The 14982-nt window shown below is 48.6% G+C and overlaps 1 protein-coding gene across 1 annotated transcript in view; it reads left to right on the plus strand.

Annotated features, from left to right (window-relative positions):
• The window catches only part of LOC138526476 (organic solute transporter subunit alpha-like), a 428149-nt gene that overhangs the window by 246641 nt on the left and 166526 nt on the right, over nt 1-14982 (plus strand). The gene's annotated exons all lie outside the window — the stretch shown is intronic.

Here is a 14982-nt window from a genome sequence, read left to right on the forward strand (position 1 = left end):
CACGCTGGAAAAGGAGGGGCTACCTCCAAACAGACGGCTCGCCAGTGCAACATGCAGCCATATTGGACAGGCTGATCGATGCACTACAGCTCCCAGTGGGCATAGCGGTCGTGAAATGCACCGCCCACACCAAAGGGACAGATTTCGTGTCACGCGGAAACCATGCAGCAGACACGGAAACCAAGCGTATGGCATCCAAAAGTGAGATGATCATGGAAGAAGAAGAGGCATGTACCCATGAGAGAATGATGGTGGTACGAACCACACCCAAAGCCTATAGCAATATGGGGCAGACGCAACTAATGGAGCTTCAAGGGGAGGCACCGCAGGACGAAAAGAACCTGTGGAAATGTCGAGAGTGTTCTTTAAGCCCCTCTGATGGCCTGTGGCGGCAAGACAGCACTGGTAAACCAGTAATGCCTGTAGCCCTACTAAAAATAGCATTGGAGCAATTGCATTAACCATTTCACATGTCAAAAGAGAATCTAGCAGCAACGCTCACAGAAGACTGGTTTATACCGAATTCAGCAGAGCATGTTGCATTCTTTATGATGAACTGCATAATCTGCCAGCTATTCACCGCTGGGCACACATTAAAAGTAGTGAGAGGAGTCCTCCCCCGGCCAAATGGGCCTTTTCAGCACTTACATATCGACTATGTCGACATGGTTCAAGTGTGTAACAGGTACAGGTACTTAATTGTAGTGGTGTGTCCATTCTCTAGATGGATAGAAGCAGGTCCATGTACACACCCAGACTCTACCTGTGCAGCCAGATTTCTGGTGAGGGAAGTGTTCCCTAGATGCGGGGTGTGTGAGGTGATGAGATCAGACAATGGGGCTCATTTTGTAAATACAGTCTTTGAACAGATTAGCTTGCTGCTTGGTATAAAGCACAAGTTCTCGTCGGGTATCATCCAGAAAGTAATGGTATTTGTGAGAGGCTCAACGGCTTGTTAAAAGAAAGGATAGCCAAGTTGAAGCTTACTCTAAAGAGGGGATGGTTGGACTGCCTTCCACTGGCATTGTATGCTCTTCGGAACCAACCAGGCTCCGACCATCAACTTACGTCGCACAAGATAGTCACAGGAAGGAGAATGACTCCCCCCCTTTACCCCCTAAGACAGAGCTAGATGTGATGCCCAGTCAACCCGAGAGGTCCTGGGAACCGAGTTGCAAGACTATCTGAACTGCATGACATCCAGCCTTACTGTCATTTCAGACCAACTACAGCGATGACGAAAAGGGGGCAGCACAGCACAAAACACAGCAGGAGAGGCTGAAACAGATGCAGTTCAAAGTCTACGTGCTCCACTCATCTTCCCTGGAGACGCCGTGTTGGTGAAAAACAACACGAGCAAAAAGTGGGACGAGCCACGATTCAATGGTCCTTTCATCATGGAGGATTGCACTCCTTGAGCTGTGAAACTGCAAGGCAGGAGAGCATGGATTTTTCTCAATGACATTAAGCCCTATATCAGAGAAAGCCCTCAAGCTGCACCCCACTGTGAAGAAATTACAGACAACGGGGAAGAACCTCAGCCCGTGCAGACGAGATCCATGACGAGGAAGAAGGACGCATGAGCAGCAAAGCCAAGACAAAAGAACCCGTTTGCAAGCTTGTACATTAAACTGGACATTTCCTCTAAGCAAAAAAGGGGATAAGGACATAACGGACACTCTGTGCATCCTAGTTGCAGGGTGAAGAAGAAAATTGCGCATCTAAGCCACAAATCACACTAAAGCATTGCTGAGAAACAAGACTCAAATAGACTGTGATCAAAGACTTTTGCACTAAGGAGCTAAACGCAGCATCCTGAATCATCAAAGATCAAGACGTCGCTTTGTAGCATTTATGGTGTCTCCCAGCAGAAGTATCACAAGGGATGTGCTAACCTACTTCCAGTTAGTACTAGTTTCATATCCGTCACTTGTAGGGAGAGTCACCAGTGTCACAGACTTTATCCAAGATCCTGCCAACAAGAAAGTAATCCGTCAACTGCTTACTGTCATCGCGGAAGCCTTCATTGTGTTACCAGAATACAGTGATAAGTACACAAATGCTTCCACCACAGGCGATAGTAGATCAACTCACCAATACACTTTTCTTTCGCATCATAGAGGAGTGCCCAGCAATCGTTGGGAGAACCACTGACACTCTCACTTTTATTAGAGATCCAGCCAACTCTGAACATTTGAGCCAGCTGTGGACTAAACTAAGTTACTTAGTCACAATCCACGCAGCAGGAACGTGCAAGGACTGTGATTCTGAACCCAACAAGGCAGGACAAATGTCCCTGTCATCCGAGGACAGCCGACTGGCATACAACATCCTCTTCCGCCTAGTAACTGACTTCCCAGAAATGGTGGGGAGACCTATCGAGGTTGACGTCATCACCTTCATCAGAGATCCAGCTAATGTTGCTCATATGGGAACGCTCCTCCATGGAATCATGCTGCAAGTGGAGCTGTCCAACTTTCAGAGAGATTATATGAGGAGATTCCAATGAAACTTTCCACTGACGGACAGATCGAAGAGACAGAGGCGAAATACTTCATCTTTCCGCCGAGGGACAGATCGAGGGAGCAGAGACAAGAACTTCACCTTTTCATTTTTGATTTTGATTAATTGCCATTTTTTCCATTTCTTCACATTGAACAGGTTCCAGCATGTCCTCAGGACTGAAGCAGATTCGGGGGGTGGACTGGGAACTCACCTATTTTGAATATGCACAATGAATGTGACTCACCAAAGGTGTTAGTCTAATCTATTTTCCATAGTCTAGCAAGGGAACTGTATCCTGTATCCAGAGACAATCGTCGCCCGCAAGAGGGGGGACACTTGCAAAGCACCAGGCACTTTATGATACAAACCTTTCGAGAAACAATAATGGAGTGAAAAGAATAAAACATTGACATTTTGTTATGATTGAGATGGGGGCCCAGAACGGTAACCTGGTCCTCCCACATGCAGAGGGGCATCCCCGCTTCTCTGGAAGGAAGTGCTGCCAGTTGACCTACCGTACCATCATGTGGTTATGCGTTGTGTTTATCATTATCTTGCTGTCTTTAACAATCAGAACTGCATTTTTTATTGGTGCACAAAGCTTTCCAATTTCAGTGCACCCACCGGATAATGTACCCATAGGTCCCACAAAAGCACCCAGGCCCTATATAGTTATTCCATTCCCAAGAAAATCTGATGGTAAGGTAAATGAACTAAAAATTAATGTGATTAGCAGTGATACATACACACTTGAGGTAACGAATGAAGAGAAAAGCTGGAGACAGGGTCAGCACGGAATGAATGAAAACACAGCACTGACCACTACACGCACACACACACTGAATGCACACGAACCAGGGCAAATGTCAATGACCACAGAACCTCAAGCAAAGACGACAGAGAGCACAAGAACACTACCGTACAACCAGTCCCAGTAAATAATGAAAGAGACCAAAAAGAAGACAGAAGCGGCTACGGGAGAATTCACTGCAAGGACACAAATGTTGATAGATCATTTATTCCCGTTCATAGCTAGAGTGAAGAAACTACGTGAAGGAATTGAAAAATAAACCCACAGAGACTGTATTGACAAGCACACCAGTTCCAACACAAGGAACAAGTACCAAGCCCACGATGCAGCCTTACGTTGGGCTAATGACAGACAGGTGGGGGTTAAAGGCACCTCTAGAGGGCTGGAAAAGAATTCAAGAGGAGAGGAAGAGATTTGCAAACCCTCCACCTATCACATCGATGCAGATAAAGAAACCTGCTCCACCGACCAGCATGCCCGAGAGACCCCCAGCAAGGAAAAGTCACACAGATGCATTTAGAGATGTAGTTATAGCTAACTACAGAAAGACACTAAGAATCAAGAGAAGCCCACATGAAGATAAAAATGAACTAAACGATTACTTGGACATCACAGCACATCTAGGTAACAACATTTGGTACCAACACATAAAAGAAGGGGGAGAAGGAAATCAGAAGGAGAATGCTTTGTTTGTGCACTTCTACCATACAGCATGGGGAAATCTAAGATCTTTGTGGCTGTAGAAATTGATGTCCCAACAGCACACTGTCTGTCACACGTAGCATTCTGCAACACCAGAGGACAGTTTATGGGGAGGGATGCCTCATTGATATGGGCGACTGAAACGGATTACCCTGATGAAGATGGCTACGTCCTGGACATTAAGACAAGAAATAGAGCTCATACCAAGAATCACGTGATCAGGTATGAGAAGGCTGAAGTTAAAGGAGCAGGAACAAGATGGGAAATAAACCCGAGACTGAACGTCCAAAGAAAGACTCCAGAAGAGGCTCAAATTTGGAAGAACAGAGGCCAAATGCAGATTTGGGGAACAGTGGTTTCCCCAAACGGATGGGAAGGAGTGGTTATCTGCCGAGCATGGATGGTCCTTGGATCCTGCCAAGAAGCAATAGAAAACTCACAGAGGTTGTGCAAACCTCTATGGCCAAAGTTGGTAAAGTTACTAACATGGGTCGAAGACAGAGGATGACCCTTGCAGATAGTGCCACTGGAAAGTCCAAAATTATGCTTCAGGAACAATGGCACGAGGAAGATGGGAGAGAATCAAAACTGCGGGCGAATCTTTGAAGCTCCAGGAATGACTCACGGAACCGCAGTAATTATGGATCATTACTGGGCGTGTGGATCCAAGGCATACATAAGACTACCGAAAAACTGGGGAGGCATATGCACAATAGTGAACGCTCATGTTCCTGCACTAGTGATCCCGAAAAGTGATCTGAATATTGACAGTTTTCCGAAAGCAGATGTTCACCTGAGGAAAAGGAGATCTATGGAACTGGTATCCCGAATGAAGAGAGAAAATTACTTTTCTCCCAAATCAGAAGAAGCATTCCATGCGATCCCATATGAACACAGGCTGTTCAGCCTCACCTCATCAGTGTTCACAACAATCATCATGCCAAGATTCCAGGTTGGAGCAAACACTAAATGGTTGCAAATAACCAGATAGGAATTATTACAGACCATCAACACCACCATAAAAGGATTCAACGCTATTAAGGAAGAACTAAGAGCAATCCGATTGATGACTCTACAGAACAGATATGTACTTGACATGATCACAGCGATGGATCGAGGTGTTTGCGCAAAAATCGGAGAATCAAGTTGCACATTTATACCTTTGCATGATGAAGAAAATGGAACTTTAACAGAAGCCATAAGTATGCTGACAAACCTACAGAACCAGATGATCGATGAAACTGATGAAGTTGATGATGACAGCTGGTTTGGAACACTATTCTCATGGGTCCCACATTGGATGTCAGACATATTAAAGTTTCTGGGAGCCCTGCTATTGATGATACTAGGATTTTGTGTTATCAAGATAATCATCACACAGTGCCAGAAAACTGCGAAGAAAGCCATAGGGATGAAGATCATGATCGATGTCAAACCAGGATGGAAGCCCAGAGACCTGACTGATGAAGAAATAAGAGACTTTGTGAAGGCCAGCAAATTTGCACCAGAAGGAACAAAGTTTGTGTATCCCAGAAAACAAAGAAAGTATGAAGGAAAATGGATCTATTGCAGCCCAAATGGACAGTGCCAGTTTATGACCAGGAACAAAGATGAACATGTAAAATCAGCAGGAAGTCTGAAAGGAGTGATAAAAATATGGACTCCAAAGACACAATCTTTCGCACCATCATGTACAAACCTAGAAGACGATGAACAAGATACAGAAGAACCAAGTAAGACGAATCCGAAGGAGGAAGCAGAAGTGGTCGATGAACCGACCAGAGGGGGGGAGTGTACAGGAGGTCCCAGATATGGCCTGCACTCCAGCCACCCATTTTGAGATACCAGGAACAGACTCGCCAAGATATGTGACGTATGAGGAGAAAATAAACCAACAGAGAGCAGAGCTAGGGCTCTGCCCAGTGTCCATCAGAAGAGCAATACCTGTTGACGTGCCTATAACAAGACAACCGTGGGCAGCATGGTACCCGTTGAGACAACCATACCAGCAGTTTTTTTTTTTTTTTAAACTTTTATTTATTCAGCTCGGTGACACAAGTACAGGTGAGTCAACATAAACCATACAGGGTAAACAGTAATCAAACAATATGAATACGCATAATTTATACAAGCAAAGCATCAGAGGAAAAAAAACGGCCAAAAAGAAAGGAATTGGGTGCATACGCACGTGAGGGCCCATGGGAGGTCGGACCACCCATATATGAGGGAGATAATTCAACGGGGAATCTTGAAAACAGTATGGGGGGTGGGTCAAGCAGAGGTAGGAGAAGACCCCGGATCCGAGTCAGATTCAATGGAGGACATAAATAAACGAAACTGCAGCCATATATCCCTAGGCCTGGAATGAGTGGGCTGCTGTGTCGCCCAGACCTCCTCCGTGTCAGAGGCCCATGTCACTGCCCTAAGCCATTGTGCGTGGGTAGGGGTGTAAGGCCGAAGCCAACAAAGCAGAATTGTGCGCACAGCAAGTAGCATGCACAGGCCAGCAAGTTTTCTGGAGTCACGGTGGAGGTCGGGGAAGTCGTGAAACAAACATGTCATTGGGGATAAGAGGATGTGGGAATCAAGGATAGAGGACATGGTAGAGCACACCGAGGTCCAGAATTGGGCAAGTCGGGGGCAAGACCACAGCATGTGAAGATAGTCTGCATTCTCGCATGCGCATCTGGGGCACCCAGGGGGGGAGTCGTTTGAAATGCGATGCAGTCTGGCCGGAGTGTAGTGGTATCTATGAAGTACCTTGAATTGGATTAATTTAAACCGGGAGTTGAAAGAGACATCCCGGGTGCGTGAGCACATGTGGGCCCAGCGTTCATCAGCCATCTCGAGTCCAAGGTCGATCTCCCAATAGTGCCGGAGTTTAGAGAATGTGGGGGGCGACCTAGTTTGGAGGAGAGTGTATAATCTCGATATTTTGCCCCTCAGGGGGACGGGAGAGGTTAATTCAGCAACTGCAGGTTCGTCAGGAGGTAACGCCGGGAAGCATGTGTACTTGTGTTTGAGTACCCTACGAAGTGAAGAATATTGAAGCCAAATAGAAGGTCTCTGTCTGAGAGAAGCCGGGAGGTCGGGCCACTCAATAAAAATGCCTTGATCAAAGAGGTCACGGAGTAGTTCATACCCGGCGTCGGCCCAGCAACGAACCACGGAAGGAGGGACCCGTGGGACCTCAGGGTAAAAGTTCCAGATCGGAAGATTGCCATGAAAGGGGTGAGTAACACCTAGTATCCGCCATAGTTTGGACAAGGCCAGCGATGTGCACGTCGCAGGGTCCATGGAGCCCGGTACCATTGGGATGGGTGAGATCACAAGAGATCGAATATCGCGGTCGCTGACTGACAGTCTCTCCAGCCTAACATGAGGAGGGGAGTCTGGGATAGCGAACCAATGCGCAGTGTGTTGGAGTTGTGCAGCCAACCAATACCTAAAGAAGTCCGGTGCACCGAATCCACCAGTTTCCATCGGAGCAGAAAGCGTCTCAAGTTTTAGGCGGACTGCACCAGAATGCCAAAGGAATGAGTTCAGGGTGCGAGACAACATCTGGAAGTAATCTGTTCCCGGCCACTGGGGGATGTTGGCAAACTTATACAGTAGCTGTGGAAGTACCACCATCTTCAGAACTCCTATCCTACCCGCCAATGAGATCGGAAGTTTATCCCAGCCCTGTATTTTAACTGCAAGGTTCACTAGATATGACTGGTAGTTTTCCTGCAGGACCCGTTCGGCATGCCTGGACACCACCACGCCCAAGTAAGTGAACTTAGATTGGGCCCATGCGAATCCCATGGTATCAGGAGGCGGAAGAGTGCTAGGAGTGAGCGGGAAAAGGGTTGATTTGGAGCAGTTTACCGTGAGACCAGAGATACGACCGAATAGGGCAACATCCTCCAGTATAGGGGCCAGGTTAATCTCAGGGGAACGGATATAAAGGAGGGCGTCATCAGCATACAGAGAGACTATATCTGAGGAGCCGGCTGTGCGCAGGCCCCTATGGGAATGGTTCTGGCGCAGCATGTCGGCGAACGGCTCCATCGCTAAAGCAAAGATTAAGGGCGAAAGGGGACAACCCTGTCTAGTGCCCCTGGCAACGTGGAAAAGAGGGGAACAGCGGCCCTCGGTGCGGACTCTGGCCACTGGATCGGAGTAGAGTAGTTTTATCCAAGACACAAATGTGGGGCCGAATTTGCACCTGTCAAGTACCCGCCACAAGTAGTTCCATGAGACCGAATCAAAGGCCTTTTGCATATCTAGGGCCGCGGTCACCGCATGTACATCAGGGCTTACTCTACTTATAATGCTAAATAGACGTCTCAAGTTCAAGGAGGTGGAACGGTTCGGGATAAAACCCGACTGGTCTGGGTGGATGATGTGTGGCATAAGGGGGATAAGCCGCAGAGCGAGTGCCTTAGCATATATCTTGACATCACAGTTAATCAATGAAAGTGGGCGGTAAGAGCCGCATTGGGTAGAGGGTTTGTTAGGTTTGAGCAGAACTGTGATAGTAGCTTCACGGAGTGAGCGGGGGAACCGACCCATTTCCACAGACTCCTCCCAGAGTGCCGTCAGATGGGGGAGCAGGAGCGATTTAAAGCGTTTATAGAACTCGATGGGTATACCATCCGAGCCTGGGGATTTGCCTGAAGCCAGGGAGTCCATGGCCTCCGAGAACTCCTGAGGGGTGAGCGAGCTCTCGAGGGCTCCAATAGTGGCGGGAGAGAGGGCCGAGAGGGGAAGTTTGTCAAGGTAAGCATCAATTTCGGCCGTAGTGGCAACGTCGGAGTGAGCGTACAGGGATTGATAAAAGGAGAGGAATTCAGCATTGACCTCTCCAGAGGAAGTGGCCAGCGACCCATCCGGTCTCTCAATCCCGGGAATGGATGTGGGGCCGAATTCCCGGCGAAGCAGTCTAGCCAAGAGCCGGCTGGGGCGCTCACCCTCTCCGTATCTTCTTGCCTGGCCGGGGCTGTCCAGGAACTTCAGCTCGCGGTCAGCGAGCGAGCGAAAGGTGTCCAGCTCCGTGCCAATTAACGCAAGGATTTCCGGATTCGGGTCCGAGGTGTACTGGGCTTCCAACCTAGATAGTGTGGCCTCACTCCCAGCGATTTCCCTCCGGATAGTCTTAAGGATACCGTTCTCCTTGGAGAGGGCGATGCCTCTGATATAGACCTTGAAGGCCTCCCATAGTATGGCTTGCGAGGAAACTGAATCAGTGTTGATCCTGAAGAACTCCTCAATTGCCGACTCCATCTCCGAGCAAAAGACCGGGTCGAGGAGAGAGAGGGGTTTCATCCTCCAGTACCTGGCCCGATCCCGATCGAGGCCCCAGCACAGGGTGACAGTCACCGGGGAGTGGTCCGATAGGGTCCTAGGGAGAATCGCCATATTAGTCACGGTCTTAAGTAGGTCGCCAGATAACAACCATCTATCAATCCGGGAGAAGGAATCGTGAACCGAGGAGTAAAAAGAATAGGAGCGGGAGTCTGGGTATAGGAACCTCCAGGCATCAAACAAGGATAGACGAGGAAGTGAGGAGAGTGCGGTGTATGCTGCTCTGGAGAGTTGACGAGGTCTGGAACCGGATCTATCAAGATCCACATCAAATATCGTATTGAAGTCACCTCCCCAGAGTATCGGGATCAGGGGGAAACCTGCTAGGAGATTTATGAGATCAGTATAAAAGTCGGGATCATCAATGTTAGGGCCATATATATTGAGCAATACAATCTCTCTATTTTGTAGAACACCATGGAGAAGAACGTACCTGCCCTGGGGGTCGATTAGGGTAGTAGTGGGGATAAATCTAAGGCTCCTATGAATGAGGGTCATGACCCCGCGGCTCTGGGTGGAGTATGTAGTGAAGTACCTCTGTGGGCCCCATGATCTTGCGAACTTGTCACAAAACTCCGTGCGTGCATGCGTTTCCTGAAGGAACAGGACTTTAGCCCGGTGTCGTTCGGCCTGAAGTTGTAACAACCTCATCTTTTTGTGGTTTCCCAACCCCCTTACATTCCAACTCATGAACGTCAAAGGATCCTCACCAATCCCTCCATCAGTAGCCATCGAAAAACACGGGTGTATGAAAGTATGCACCCCATGGTCGTCTCCCAGTGCGCGCAAATCTGTATTGCCACTGGGGGCATAGTAATTCGTACTCAACCTTCCCTGTGAACACCAAGCTTTTTTTAACATAAAACCCCATTCCCCCCTCCCCCTCCCACATTCCTCCCCCAAACGGAGGGATGACCGCCCTATACCCCAACAGGAAAAACAAAAACAGTGGCATCAACGCCTGGGGGGCCTGTGAGGTGGCCTGGCGGTGATGCTCCGAACCGTGAGGCAGTGAACGGATAGCTGTATATGCCCGTTATTAGTGTCCGTATCCCTCTAAAGGAGGTCCCGTGAGGGCGGGGGCAGTTATGGCAAACACAATGTAAATCAATCTATCGGGGAAAGCCGACTACGTAGCATAAAACAATGTGCAGCAGACAACATAGGCAAAAGAAACACAACAAGAAAGCAACTGGCTTAATTAGGTGCAGTCCAGTGTTCTCGTCGGGATACCATAGGACAATGACAAAGTGCTGATGGGCCAAAGCAGTGCCGAAGTAGGATAGAGAGGTATCCGCTGATCGAATATTCTAAAACAATAGTGTGCCAATGATAGTGTTCGCTAGCAGATTGTTTCAACCAGGAAAGCGTTCGTCTATGAACCTAGAGGCTTCCTCAGGCAACGTAAAAAAATAAACACGACTGGCGTGTTCAACACGTAACTTAGCGGGATACAGCATAGAGTATTTCACCTGGAGGTCGCGTAATCTCTTCTTCACTGCAAGGAAAGTCCTGCGCTCCCGTTGTACTGCTATCGAAAAGTCCGGATAAAGATGGATCCTAGCACCACCCAGGAGGAGATCTCCCTTGGCCCTCGCCGCCCTGAGGAGAGTGTCCCGATCTCGAAAGTTTAAAAGCCTAGCAATTATCGGGCGTGGAGGCGCTCCAGGTTTTGGTTTCGCCGTGAGAGAGCGATGGGCCCTCTCGATCGTAAACTGCGGGGAGAGTTTCGGGGAGTCGAGGAGTTGAAGCAGCATACTCTCCACATAGTCCTCCATAGGTCCTTGCAGACCATCCTCCGGAACCCCGACAATGCGGAGGTTGTTGCGTCTCGAGCGAGACTCCAGGTCTTCATTTTTCTTCTCCACTTCGGCAACTCGGGTGGATAGCGTAGACACCTCTGCACGGAGAGAACCCAGGCCGTCCTCGGCAGTGCTCACCCGCTCCTCAATCTCGGTCACTCGACCATCGGTTCTCTCCATGTGCGCCTTGATGGAGGATATCGTGCCATTCATATCGTCGAGCTTACTGTGTATAGTGGTAAACCCTTCGCGGATAAACTCCAACATTTTCTGGGAATCGGGTGGTTCCGGGGTGAGTGAGGCGTCTTGTGTAGATGTCTCCCCTGCTAGGGGGGTCGGGGGTTTAGCGAACATGTTGATGGAGGATTGCTTCTTGCCGGTCCGTGTCGACATGTCGCCGATGCAGGGGTAGGCCCAGGTCGCGCCGAGCAACGGGTGTATCGGCCCGTGCGAGATCAAGGTGGCCGGCGGGAAGGATTCGGCTGAAAAACCCCGTTACGGTTGTAGGGGGGCCGCCCTGTGCGTAGTCGATGGGATTCAGTATAAGGCGCTGAAGGTCGGATAGCAGACAGCACACCGCCCTGGATGGGGCAGCGGAGCGGGACGCTCAGGAGTCCGGAGAGGGAGCCGCACGCCGAGCGCAGGGCGCCCCTCCCCCACACAGTAGGCCGCACGCTGCGGGGCTCAAGTGAAGGGCCCTGGAGCCGGTTATGGGGATCAGCAGGCCGGCGGCCCCGCCCAGCACGCAGAGGTCGAAAACTCCGCAATGGAGAAGGTCCGGAGATCGAAACTCGCACAGTAGATTCCCCGTCCGGTTAATGACCCGCGCCGGGGACCAGCTTCGCGTTGTGCCGGGGCAATCAGGAGATTTTCAGCGTGAGGTTGCCGCACGGGACGGAGCGATGAATCAGGCGGCCATCTTGCTTCGAGCGCAACAGCGCCCCCCCTCCATACCAGCAGTTGACACGAAATGAAGACTACTTACAAGCTGTCCCCGAAGAAACCCAAAGGGCCTTAATGGAAGGCGAATGGTGATGACACAAGGGCCTTGACAGGCGTACCAATGAACAAAATGACAAGCAAAGAACGACACGTAAAGACGAAATATAAGGACTAATGGTGTAATGGACTTAAAAGAAGAAACAATGTTGCAACACAAAGAACGTAACCATGAAAGAAGGATGAGAATGTGCAACTAGCTAAACGCCTGTAAATAGGCTTGGAACGCAAGAAGCTGAGAAAACAGTACGGCCTGCTAAGCTTAGTAGAAGAATAGAGCGGCAAGCGCCAACTATATATCTACCTCAACGAAGCACATTATATAAGCGCGACTCTATTTTACAAAAGCAGAATTAAGCCCAGGCTGCTAGGGGTCAAACAGGCCAAGGTTCATATTCCAGCTAAAAGTAGAAAGAACAACGGAATCGAAACTGAGCAAGAAACAGCTCGTGGCTGGGAATTCGAGGTCAACTCCAGGAAGGGAGGAGAGCAGCAACTTCGAAGAATTGAAACTTAAGAGTGTAGCAGCCTGCCTCGTGAAGGTTGAGATAAGGGGGCCAGGCAGGTGGCAAGGCCGAAGGGGTATCAAATACACAAAAAGAAGGAAAATGTAGCAGATTCACAGTGAACTAACACATGACCAGCCAAGCGCAAAGAGGTACCAACGTCTGATGTCACCCAGAACCCGAGGATGCCATAACATTTCCTGATAAGAAGCTACAGTTTCGAGGCCATCCTCAACCAACTAATTGACACATAGCCTTAAGGTACTGATTGATGGAAGGGAGGCAGGGGAAATCTTGGGGCACACCGCATCTAGATGTCCATTCTGCATGCTGCTAATTAAAGTGGAGATTTATGTCTAGGGGTGTAACCTACCCAATCACAATGGACCAAATAATCTAGAGTCCTATAGCTAGTAGAACCAATGAGACCTCGTACTTAGAGTGACGTCTATCACAAGTGGCGTAGACGCCCACCCGATAAGAGTTATCCAATCCTCAAACTCTGTTACCATATACAGATATAGCACCTATGCTTAAGTTACCTTTTCTAACCAATAGAATTGCATGACAAACTTTGAATGTAACACTTCAACGATGATGAAAATTCGCTATAACTATTGCTGTCTGAATGAAGATTTTGGGAGTTGAAGCGAGAGGGGCGATTGCATCACTGTTGATTTCCATTGTTTCCCCGTTTTTTGTACTTGTCATTAAACAGACTTCCCTTTGCCAAACCATTGAGTTGTCCTTATTGATTGGTGTCGGAGTAAGAGAATCCTGCAACCCATCCTCCTCCAGGTGCAGCTATCTCGTCTTAAAGTACTTGAGGGTGAGCTCTGATCCCATGGGCCCGTCAGAAGTCGCTCCACCCTCCTGTACAAGACTGTCATAGTTTGCAACCATGTCATTTAATGGTTTAGCAATAGGGTTTTGCTTTGGGGCTCTCTATTGGGGTGAACATCTGATGCTGTCTACTTGGTGACACTGTAACATGTGTAGCTGGTAACTAAAAGGGATATTCTACTGGTACAATAGCTTTTGCTTGCATTTTTAAACTCACCACATTCTCACAAGTTCCAATCACAAGGATGTAAACTACACCCCATTGATGACTTCCAACAAAGATGAAACACATGTGATGTTGTTGCATCTTTGAGAACTGTCGGTCTTGGATTGATTAAGCTATGCATAAAAAAGCTGCCTTGCAAGTCAATGATTTCAGTCTCTTGTGGAGCAAAAATGAAAGCATTTCATGTAATGGCTGCATACCGCATTGCTTTGCCTGGTGTCACTAAAGTGCTGGTGACCTTCCAGGGATGGTTATTAGTGGCACTGTGACATATGTAGATTCTTACTGAAATGGCCTATTCTATTTATGTTGCTGTAATTCACACCACTTGCTGCAACAATGTGGCCAGCAGAGCATTCTGCTCCGACCTCAAAGGAAAAAAGCTTTCAAAAAGATTGGGATTTTTCCCGCCACTTCTTTAGCGCCCAGTCAGGCTAATCACAGGGAAGTCGCACGTGAACCTTCGCCTTGCAGGCCCCTTCATGCAGAGTTTCCATGAGGAGGTGTTTTGGGCAGGAGCTGGGTGGGAATGGTGGGAATGGCAATGGGCATTAGCATGGCCAGGGACAGTCAATGGACAGGCAAATCACCAAACAACACCTTGAAGCTTCTTGTATTTGTATTTGTATTTATTTATTTATAATGCGCACCAAACCCAGGGGTAGCCAGGCGCAAAGGCAGCAAGAGGGTTGCAAAGCTTAGTTACATACAGTAGGGTGAGGTCCGGCTGCGGTTACATTGCCGGACGTATCACACCAAATAGGAAGGGTAGGACATAAACATTGTAGGCTGCACTATATACATATTTACATTCAATGAGGTAAGGAGCCACATGGTAGTGGCGCATCTGGGCATCGGAAGTCATTATGAGTCGAGAGATTTGAGCCAGTGGACAGTCCTGGCTCTGAACTGGTCGTAGGGTAGGTCCTCCCTACAGGTGGGAGGAAGGGAGTTCCAGAATTGCGCTGCTTTTACTGGGAAGCTATTACCTCCAGACATTGTACGTTTGAACCTGGGCACCAAAAGAAGGTTAGAATTGGCCGTTCTCGAGGGGCGAGAGAGGGTGGGTCTAGTAAATCTGGCGATGAGGTATTGAGGGGCTGCTTGGTGGAGGCATTTATGAATCAGAGATACCGATTTAAGGAATATCTTGTCCTTGGTGGATAGCCAGTTGACAGATCTTCTGGAAACTGAGATATGGGCTTTCTTCGGGATACTGAGGGCCGCTCTGAGGGCATT

Source organism: Ambystoma mexicanum, chromosome 7p (genome assembly GCF_040938575.1).
Source record: "Ambystoma mexicanum isolate Mex_15411 chromosome 7p, UKY_AmexF1_1, whole genome shotgun sequence".
Lineage (NCBI taxonomy): Eukaryota > Metazoa > Chordata > Amphibia > Caudata > Ambystomatidae > Ambystoma > Ambystoma mexicanum.